The sequence below is a fragment of the Dermacentor albipictus genome, unplaced genomic scaffold (genome assembly GCF_038994185.2).
Source record: "Dermacentor albipictus isolate Rhodes 1998 colony unplaced genomic scaffold, USDA_Dalb.pri_finalv2 scaffold_15, whole genome shotgun sequence".
Taxonomy (NCBI): domain Eukaryota; kingdom Metazoa; phylum Arthropoda; class Arachnida; order Ixodida; family Ixodidae; genus Dermacentor; species Dermacentor albipictus.
Window position 1 is genome coordinate 12,990,168 of NW_027225569.1, and position 10,605 is coordinate 13,000,772.

A 10,605-nucleotide genomic window follows, 5' to 3' on the forward strand; every position below is an offset into this window, starting at 1 on the left:
CCACAATTAGTACATGACCGGGGTTGTTGGAGAAATACGGGAGAGGCCTTTGCCCTGCAGTGGGCGTAACCAGGCTGATGATGATGATGTATTACCCCCAAAGCAGGAGTTGATGTGACTACCTGAGTGGTCTATGCAAGTACCCCTTGGTAGTCAGTGGTACCCTTTGGTATGGCAACAATGACCCTTCCTAGGGTAGTCATCTGAAGACTGACAATGGTGGTGTACATGATTACCATCACAAGAGTTGGTGAAACTACCTCCTGGTACTTAACCAGACCCTTTGCAGCAACTGCTGTGACCTCTACCTGGGTAGCCAATAGACTATCTCTACACTAAGATGGAAGCTCACAACATAATAGATTTAATTTGCATGTGCAACAAATGCCTAGTTATTCAGCCACCATTATATGTTATGATGAACTGCAATACTATAAACAACTAAAAAAACGCTGAGCACATAGCACTACAGTGAGTGAAACACCAAGAGCAAATATTTCAGTGCTATCACTGTATTAACCTCAAATGCATCAATGGACTATACTTGGCAAAAACAGAAGACAACAGTCTGATTTGCTAAATTGGAATCAATGGCCAACCTTGAGAAACATTATGCTTCAGTTTACGAGGCATACTAAACAGCTGCAATATGTCCAAACCTATGAGGTAATTTAGCATTTCAGGCATTTGAACAAGGATTTAATCCTTTGCCACGACAAAGGGCTCATTTATTTCAATATGCCATGGAGGCATACATGGACAGAGGAATTAAATTTCAATATTGATATTAAGCGACAAATTTACAATCTCACCAAATCAAAGCAATCATACAGCATCGATGCTAATGGAAGAAAAGCAATATGCCTAAAGGCCAGACAAATGCAAAATCGGACATTATAAATAGCGCCAGTTCAATACCCCGTGGTGCCGGCATGGTAAGTACATCCCATAATGTTTCAAAAGTGCAACTTCTTGGCCATTATTTCATCCAATTTGTCAAAAAAGACTGTTGTCTCACCTCCTAAATGTTTCCATTAGCACTGCCTCCATGTTTGCGTCAAATGCTGCCTGCTCCGGTTAAGATCTGAAAGAGCAGCACAACTGTTAAAACTTTGTAAACATTTTATTCAATAAGAACATGAACACATCACAGTAACCTTTAGCAAGAGCACATATAGTAATCACAAGGAACATTTATTTCTTATAAGCAGAGAATCCAGTGTACAGCAGGAAGAGAGGAGCCTGAGAATAGCTATAATGCATCCGTAGATGTTCTCTTTGAACGAACCACAAATGGCCTTGCCATCAGGGCAAACTGCCCACACATGTGGAGACACAATAGGCAGAACATATTTAAATAAGTATAAGGATATAAGTATAAGTTCATTTTCCAGATTCAACTGGAGGGTAGGTTTTTGGTAAAAAGCTGCCTGCACAGCTTGACTGTGTCCAGAAAACCCCTACAAGCAGTAGCACACGAGTGGTGCAGGAAATCTTCAACAGACACACATAGAATAGTCACATTCAATAAAGAGAAACATTCACTATTTATGCATAAAGCCTAATAATCTTTGCACAAAATTTGAACAGTAAAATCGAAACGCTGAAATGGTCACACATATGTTCAGAAATAATAAAAGTAATAACCAAGCAAACATGCAGCATCTACTAGCAAAGACATAAAATCACATTTCAACAAAATATTTCCGAAGCTCAGCTTTGGTATACCCTTTTGCATGTTTATACGTGTTTAGAACATAGGGCAAGTTATAAGACAACATTTGTAATTTATAATTAGCTCGAAAACATGGTATATTCCATGTAATAATAATAATAATAATATTTGGGGTTTTACGTGCCAAAACCACTTTCTGATTATGAGGCACGCCGTAGTGGAGGACTCCGGAAATTTTGACCACCTGGGGTTCTTTAACGTGCGCCTAAATCTAAGCACACGGGTGTTTTCGCCCCCATCGAAATGCGGCCGCCGTGGCCGGGATTCGATCCCGCGACCTCGTGCTCAGCAGCCCAACACCATAGCCACTGAGCAACCACGGCGGGTCATGTAATAATAGGTCTTGTGTGTATGTTAGCACGACGCAAGTGCAAAGATGCCAGAGTAGAATAAAAATCGGCAGTGGATGCGATCGAGAAATAAATTTTTTGTAACCCACTTAAAGTTATACAAATGATTGACGCGGACAATGTTATGTGCTTCAAAAGCAAACTTGGAGGTAGTTGTATTATCAACATTAGCGATTATTCAAAATTTTTTTTTGCAATACGAGAACCTTATTTATGTTTGTTTTGGTCATTGTGGCCCATACTAAACTGCAGTAGTTAAGGCGAGAATGTACATGGCTTCACTTTGCTGTAAGTAATTTGAGACAACAGCTGTCTTCCAATAATGGGGCTCACCGCTGTGAACTTATAGCATAATGCCCTCCAATGTCACATTTTCACATGAAATCTACAGAATGTTTCTATTATACATGAATGAAATGCAAGCTGTGATTCTGTGGGGGAATGCCACTGAGCTAATGCCTACTAAATAATCTGTAAGTGTGAATGACAGCGACATTAACAGGACTACCCTGCTGCTTTGCAAGGAGTCAATCCATCTCAGTAACATTAAAAGCGGGTTGCGCGCATCACAGAGTTGAGACAAAGTTCCAAATAAGGTCCAGAATTATGTAGTATTGTTTATTTATCAAATAATCCTCACTATGTTCTGTCAAGTTAACAATGCCACAGAAAACAGCTAATTATAATGGCCGCCGGCAACTCAGTGCTGTGACATACCACGTCTAGCGACTGCCTCATAACACATGATCCTTATGTAAAACTCTCATGGCACTTTCCTTTTGCAGCAAGCAGTTGAAGTAATAAAGTACTGCAATGCACTTGCAAATGCAGAGTTATTTCCCCATAGTGGGATCAAGACCACATAATAAAAAAGACACCACAGGTACAGCATAGAAGAAGTGTATTCTGCAGTATTGTATAAGTGCTGAAGCTTCCTTCTTGGTACTGCGAAGTGATTTTCATGCTGCCTACACTCTAAGCCAAAAAGGACTAAAACGGGTATGGCTGTTAGTCTCTTGGGGGACTAAATGACCTGCCACAGATTTTGAACCAATTTTGGACTAACTGCGGGAGCAAATGCAGCGGACTAACTGGGGGAGCAACTACTGCAGACTAAAAGTGAGGGCAACTTTTAGACCCTCCCAGTTAGTCCCTAGAGGATCAACGGTTAGTCTGTTAAGGTTAGTCCACAGGGAGTAACTGCAGGAGCAACTTTTAGTCCTTCCCGTTAGTTCCTAGAAGACCAACAGTTAGTCTGTTAAGGTTAGTCCACAGGGAGTAACTGCAGGACCAACTTTTAGTCCTTCCCAGTTAGTCCGAAATCACTTTTCCAATGATTCCAGGTTGCCATAGCTTTTCAAGCAAAAACAATGATCGAACTCAAGTAACCCATGTTTATTTTTGATTACATATTGCCACCATCATCTTGAGCCACAATTAACAAAACAAATAAAGGAATACTAGCATACAAATGCCAAGTCCTTGGTATACAGTAATGACATATAGATACAGAAGATAAAAAAATTGACTGGAAATATGCAGCAGTTCAAACAAAATAAAACAACTCCAAAGTATACAGCAGATGGAACGTGTCATAGCCAGAGTAAAATCATGAAAATGAAATTAAGTCAGGAGCAGTCACAGTCAAATATAAGTTAGAAGCACTCTACAACCCCCGAATGCAGAGATCTAACTTGGCTCGAACTTGACTTCTGGCAGTCTCAAGACAGCTTCGCCGCGCGTCGTAAATCGTGCTTGATCTTGCGGACGACTTGGGAACGACTTGGCTGCGTCGAAGTCCGCTCAAGTTTGAAGTCTGCTCCCGGGCTAGCTTGAAACTGACTTCGTGTGTTATTCCAACATGGCAGCCTCCCGAACGGACGTCGCGCGGAGGTTAGCTGCTTTCGAGTTTGCTTGCTACGCCATGGATACAGCATTTTCAGAGGCGCAGCCCTTGCCGAAAATTCCGCGACCCACCCTACGTGACCGAGGGAATTCGATGGAGCTGTACGACGACGAACAATTCCTTGGTCGCTACAGATTCACGAAGCACGCCGTGCGACTTCTCGCTACGTTGCCTATCCGGGTAAGCTGGGACAATAGAGGACCGACTGTGTGCCTCCTATGCTGCAGTTGCTGATGGCTGTGATGTTTTACGGCGCTGGCACGTTTCAAACAGTCACCGGAGGTCCGGTCCGCATTCCTCAGTCAACAGTGTGCCGCGCAGTAGGAAAGGTGACTCTGCTCATCGCGAAGCACCCGCGCTGGTACTGGTGCGCTTCCCGCAGTCGCGGAAAGATTGATTGCGAGCGTATTTTCTTATCTCCTGTGACTACCCATAACAAAAAGTAGCCCAAATAAGTCAGTCATGCAGAACATGTGCGCTTACCAGTTTTGTGGCGCTTTCCCTTCCGCAGCTTCCTCTTTCCGCTTTTGCTTCAGGTTGGTCCAGCATTTTTTCAGTTGCAGGTGATCGCGCCGCGTAATCCCGTGGTTGGCATCCTATGTTTTGCTATTTCTTTCCATGTCTGATTCTTCTTGGTCAACGACGCGACGTAAGTTTTCTTGCATTCCACAATATGCTTGTAGCCGTTCAGGAGTGTCGTCGGCAGGCTCCTTTCGTCTTCTTTAAAACGGGCTGCCGTGTTGCGTTGCGGTGCATTCTCTTGGGAGCAGACCGTACGTGAGTGCGACATTTCAGCGTCAAAGCCTGTTGACAGAACAGCAATTTCGTACCAAATGCGGCGCGAGGCCGTCGCGCGAGCCCCACAACTTGTTTTCCTAACAGACGACACTTTCCTAGCGGACGACACGCACTGCCGATTTGCGATGTCTACGACGGTGCCGCACTCTCCCTCTCGTTGTTCTCGACAAACCCTCCATACGAAGCAGGCAAATCGTTTGCACGTGTCATTTTATTTATTTATTTTGTTTTCTATCGGGTGTTGTCACCCATATGGGTCCGGGCAGGGGACTCAACGGCGCTCGGTACTCTTTGTTCACAGCACATGTTGCAGTTTTTTTTCTTGTTTGTGACTCCGGCCTAGTGCGTTCGAATAGGTTGGCTTTTTCTTCAAAGGGTCACGTAGCCCGAGCAGAACACGGGCCGTCGCCTTCCTTCTGGAATGCCTAGAGGCGAAAAGGGACGCGCGAGCTCCCTCAGAAACCGACCGTATGCCTCGTCTCGGCCTCTTGTATCCGGTTGCCGGCCCAGACGGCGCATGAACGCCTTGCGGCAATCGAGAACAAAAGCCGAGAAAGAAATGACAGACGAACAGACGGGGGCATGATCGGCAGACGCTGCCTCAGGATATCGAGACGACGGAAGAGTGCGCGCGCGCCCGCCGGGACCCCGACGAGCCGAAGTAGCCATCGGCCGGCGGCGGACAAAGGGGGCCGCCGCCGGCAGAGAAAAACACGTACGCACCTTCAGACGCCCCGATGTGGTCTCCCCGGGACCCGACTTGCGCGCGCTTACCCGGAGTGCACGCAAGCAGGGCCCGATTCCCGCCAAAATTTTAGCCAATGGCGAAAGCCTGTTGACCTTCGTGTGGGCGGGATGACAGCAGAGCGACAGTGTTTTATGACCCGCTGCCACCCCGTCCACGCAGGGAGGAGAGGGACACGGAGCTCCCCTCTCTAAAGGGACTAAAGTCAGAGGACTAAATTGTGCCGTTGATCCCCACCGTCGACCGTTACCTTGCAAGGACGAACATTTAGTCCCACAAATTTGCGCACGACACTTCGCCTCTGCACACGGCACGCACGGTGGATTAACCGTTGATCCAAAGGTCCAACGGCTGCCGTTAGTGCCCTTTTCCCCGTTTTCGGCTTAGAGTGTAGTTCCTGTTTCGTGGTCTCACAAAGATTGTGGAATGATCAACACATTGCGACTAGAGTCGCTAAAGTTATACCTTCACATTCATTGGAACCACTTCATAAACACGCTACACTTAAAGCACAACGAGAGCGGCGAACACAGTCGGCGATCGTCCTAAATCTGATCAGCGGGTCAAGCGCGACTGCTTTTATACAGCAGTCGTCGAACGTTCCAGACTAATCGTTGGGATCCGCATGCCTTCTACAAAGTTCTACATCATTCGCGTCAAGCGATGATATCAGATAACACAAGGTTCCGTAACAACAGACAGCGGATAGAAGCATCGACAACTTTCCAGAAACTTCGGATAAATGCAGGCGCGTCCCGAGCTGTGCGATAACATTTGCTAGGCGGCAAAACGTGTCGCCCGATAAAGATAAGCACACGTGTCACTACCCCCCTTCTTAAAAGCATCGACCCGATGCTGCAAACAAACAAAAATAATAAACAAAAGCACTCGTAGCAAAGAAAAGAACAAAAATGACGAAGTTCGTCAGCGTCCGTAAAACGGTTTAAGACGCACCACGTGGACCACTTCAGATCGTGCGCGGCGCCTCTGTGAATGCGAAATGCCGTCTGGCATGACCTCATAGTCCAGAGCGCCAATACGTCGGATGACCTTGTAGGGTCTGGAATAGCGTCGGAGTAGTTTCTCACTGAGTCCTCGTAGGCGTATCGGGGTCCATACCCAAACACGGTCGCCAGGCTGGTACTCGACGGAGCGTCGTCGGAGGTTGTAGTGTCGGCTGTCGGTCCCCTGCTGGCTCTTGATCCGCAGACGGGCGAGCTGTCGGGCTTCTTCGGCGCGCTGGAGATAGCTAGCGACGTCAACATTCTCTTCGTCAGTTACGTGCGGCAGCATGGCGTCGAGCGTCGTCGTCGGCTTCCTGCCGTAAACCAGCTTAAATGGCGTTATCTGTGTTGTTTCTTGCACCGTTGTGTTGTATGCAAAGGTCACGTACGGCAGGACCGCGTCCCACGTCTTGTGCTCGACCTCGACGTACATTGCTAGCATGTCGGCGAGGGTCTTGTTGAGGCGCTCTCTGAGACCATTTGTCTGCGGGTGGTAGGCAGTTGTCCTCCTGTGGCTTGTCTGGCTGTATTGCAGAACGGCTTGCGTGAGCTCTGCTGTAAAAGCCGTTCCTCTGTCGGTGATGAGGACTTCTGGAGCACCATGTCGCAACAGGATGTTCTCGACGAAAAATTTAGCCACTTCGGCTGCGCTGCCTTTCGGTAGAGCTTTAGTTTCAGCGAAGCGGGTGAGATAGTCCGTCGCCACGACAATCCTCTTGTTTCCGGAAGCTGATGTCGGAAACGGTCCCAACAAGTCCATCCCGATCTGCTGAAAAGGTCGGTAAGGAGGCTGGATCGGCTGTAGTAATCCCGCTGGTCTTGTCGGCGGTGTCTTGCGTCGCTGAGAGTCGCGGCATGTCTTGACGTAACGGGCGACATCGGCGGTTAGGCGCGGCCAGTAATAGAGAGTTTTAGCCCAGCGCGTTTACGGCCAGCGGAGCGGAGCGGTCTCCACCGTTGCGCCAGCGGAGCGGCTCGCGAAAAAAGAATTTTAGCCCAGCGGATCACCCGCTCGAACAACGTAAAGAGCGGGGCGCTCTGCTGCCCCACCTAGTGGTCCGAATAGGAGTTACTGAGAAATGAAATTGAATTACGCTTGCTTTTATTATGCAAGAAATGTTGAATAAAGATATATTCTCATGTTCTCAGTGCATTATTTGTTAATAATGTACTGATTACTAATGTACGGGTCAGCGCGGCAGTCGCCGTCGTCGATGCAGAACTGCCGGCGTTCATGTTCGCGGCTGCCGTCTTGCATTTCCCATACACGCCCGCGCGCCCTTACGCACGCTCGCGCGCTGCGTATACCCTCCGCTGGGGAGTGCTTTCCAGCGGGCGTAAACGCTGCTCCGTAAAACCGCTGGCCGCCTCAGCGTGGTGCGCATGCGCAGTCGCGTCTCCGCTCGCCCGCTCCGCTCCGCTGGCCGTAAACCCGCTGGGCTAAAACTCTCTAATACCTTTCTTGTATCCTCGATAGCGTCCGGGAAAAACCGAGGTGCCCAGCGGTCGGATCGTCATGTAGGGCGTGCAGTACTTCTGGACGTAGCGTCGACGGAACAACAAGACGGTAGTTGGCGCCGACTGGTGAGAAGTTCTTCTTCACGAGTAGGTTGTTTTGAAGCGTGAACGAAGATAATCCACGCTTAAATGCCCTTGGGACAACGTCGGTGTGCCCTTCCAAATACTCGACTAGGGCTTTTAGCTCCGAGTCTCCTCGTTGCTGTTCGGCAAAGTCTTCAGCGCTTATTATTCCAAGGAAGGCGTCGTCATCCTCGTCATCTTGCGGCGGCGGGTCAATGGGGGCGCGGGATAGGCAATCGGCATCTGAGTGTTTTCTTCCGGACTTGTAGGTTACAGTGATGTCGTATTCTTGTAGCCTGAGGCTCAACCGTGCCAGCCGTCCTGAAGGGTCTTTTAGGTTAGCTAGCCAACACAACGCGTGATGATCGCTGACCACCTTGAATGGCCTGCCATATAGGTAAGGGCGAAATTTCGCTGTGGCCCAAACGATAGCGAGGCATTCCTTTTCGGTTGTAGAATAATTGCCTTCTGCTTTTGACAATGATCGGCTAGCGTAAGCTATCACGTGTTCATGTCCATCTCATCTATGGACTAGGACGGCACCGAGGCCTAGGCTATTGGCGTCAGTGTGTATTTCGGTATCGGCGTGCTCGTCGAAGTGCGCAAGTACGGGCGGCGACTGCATGCGTCGTTTGAGTTCTTGAAATGCGTCGGCCTGTGGCGTTTCCCACTTGAACTCGACGTCACATTTAGTTAGCTGTGTCAGCGGCTCAGCGATGCGTGAAAAGTCCTCGACAAATCGCCTGTAGTAGGCACACATGCCAAGAAATCTACGCACTGCCTTCTTGTCGGTGGGCTGCGGGAACTTTGCGATGGCAGCTGTTTTCTGCGGGTCAGGGCGTAGTCCGGCTTTGCTGATGACGTGGCCTAGGAATAGAAGCTCATCGTAAGCGAAGCGGCACTTTTCTGGCTTCAGAGTGAGCCCTGATGACCTGATGGCCTCTAGTACTGTGGCAAGCCGCCTAAGGTGATCGTCAAAACTTTCTGCGAATACAACGACGTCATCCAAGTAAACGAGACAAGTCTGCCACTTCAATCCTGCTAAAACCGTGTCCATCACGCGCTGGAACGTTGCAGGCGCCGAGCACAGTCCAAATGGCATAACCTTGAACTCGTAGAGGCCGTCTGGGGTGATGAAGGCGGTCTCTTCACGATCTCTTTCGTCGACTTCTATTTGCCAATAGCCAGACTTGAGGTCCATCGAGGAGAAGTATTTAGCGTTGCAGAGCCGATCCAATGCGTCGTCTATCCGTTGGAGAGGGTATACGTCCTTCTTCGTGATCTTGTTCAGACGACGATAATCGACGCAGAAACGAAGGGTTCCGTCCTTTTTCTTCACCAGGACAACAAGGGATGCCCACGGGCTTTTCGACGGCTGGATGATGTCGTCGCGCAGCATTTCGTCGACTTGTTTTCTTACAGCTTCACGTTCTGCCGGCGAAACTCGGTAAGGGCTCTGGCGAAGTGGTCGAGCGTACTCCTCGGTGATTACGCGATGCTTGGCGACTGGTGTTTGTCGAAGCCTCGATGACGTCGAAAAGCAGCTTTTGTATCGCCGGAGCATACTTCTGAGCTGCTGTTGCTTAATCACGGGGAGACTTGGATTAATGTCGTAGTCTCGTTCGGCAACCATGGTCGTCGGGGGAGATGCGGCGGAATCCGAGAGGACAAACGCATTGCTGTTTTCCAGAATTTCCTCGATGTATGCGATCGTCGTGCCCTTGTTGATGTGCTTGAACTCCTGGCTGAAGTTTGTCAGCAACACTTTCGTGTTTCCTCCGTGCAGTCGAGCGATCCCTCTTGCGACGCAAATTTCACGGTCTAGCAATAGACGTTGGTCGCCTTCGATGACACCTTCTACGTCAGCGGGTGTTTCGGTGCCGACCGAAATAACAATGCTGGAGCGAGGCGGGATGCTCACTTGATCTTCGAGCACACTCAAGGCGTGGTGACTACGAGGGTTCTCCGACGGTATCGCATGGTTTTCCGACAGCGTTATTGACTGCGACTTGAGGTCGATGATTGCGCCGTGTTGGTTCAGGAAGTCCATGCCGAGAATGACGTCTCGTGAACACTGTTGGAGGATAACGAAGGTGACAGGTTAAGTCCGGTCGTGAATGGTAATTCTTGCCGTGCACATTCCAGTCGGCGTTATGAGGTGTCCTCCGACGGTACGAATTTGAGGGCCTTCCCACGTAGTCTTAACTTTCTTCAACTGGGCGGCGATGTGTCCACTCATGACGGAGTAATCAGCCCCTGTGTCGACTAAGGCGGTGACTGCGTGGCCGTCGAGAAGCACGTCGAGGTCGGTGGCTCTTTGTCTTGCATTACAGTTCGGTCTTGGCGTCGGATCACGGCTGCGTGGCGTTGTCCTGTGGCTGGTATGTGACATCGTCAGATCGTCTTTCGTCGTCGCATTCTGTCCTTCCAGACTTCGTCGGGACGGCGGCGTGTTGTTATGTCGTCGAGGTAGTTTCTTCGGCGTC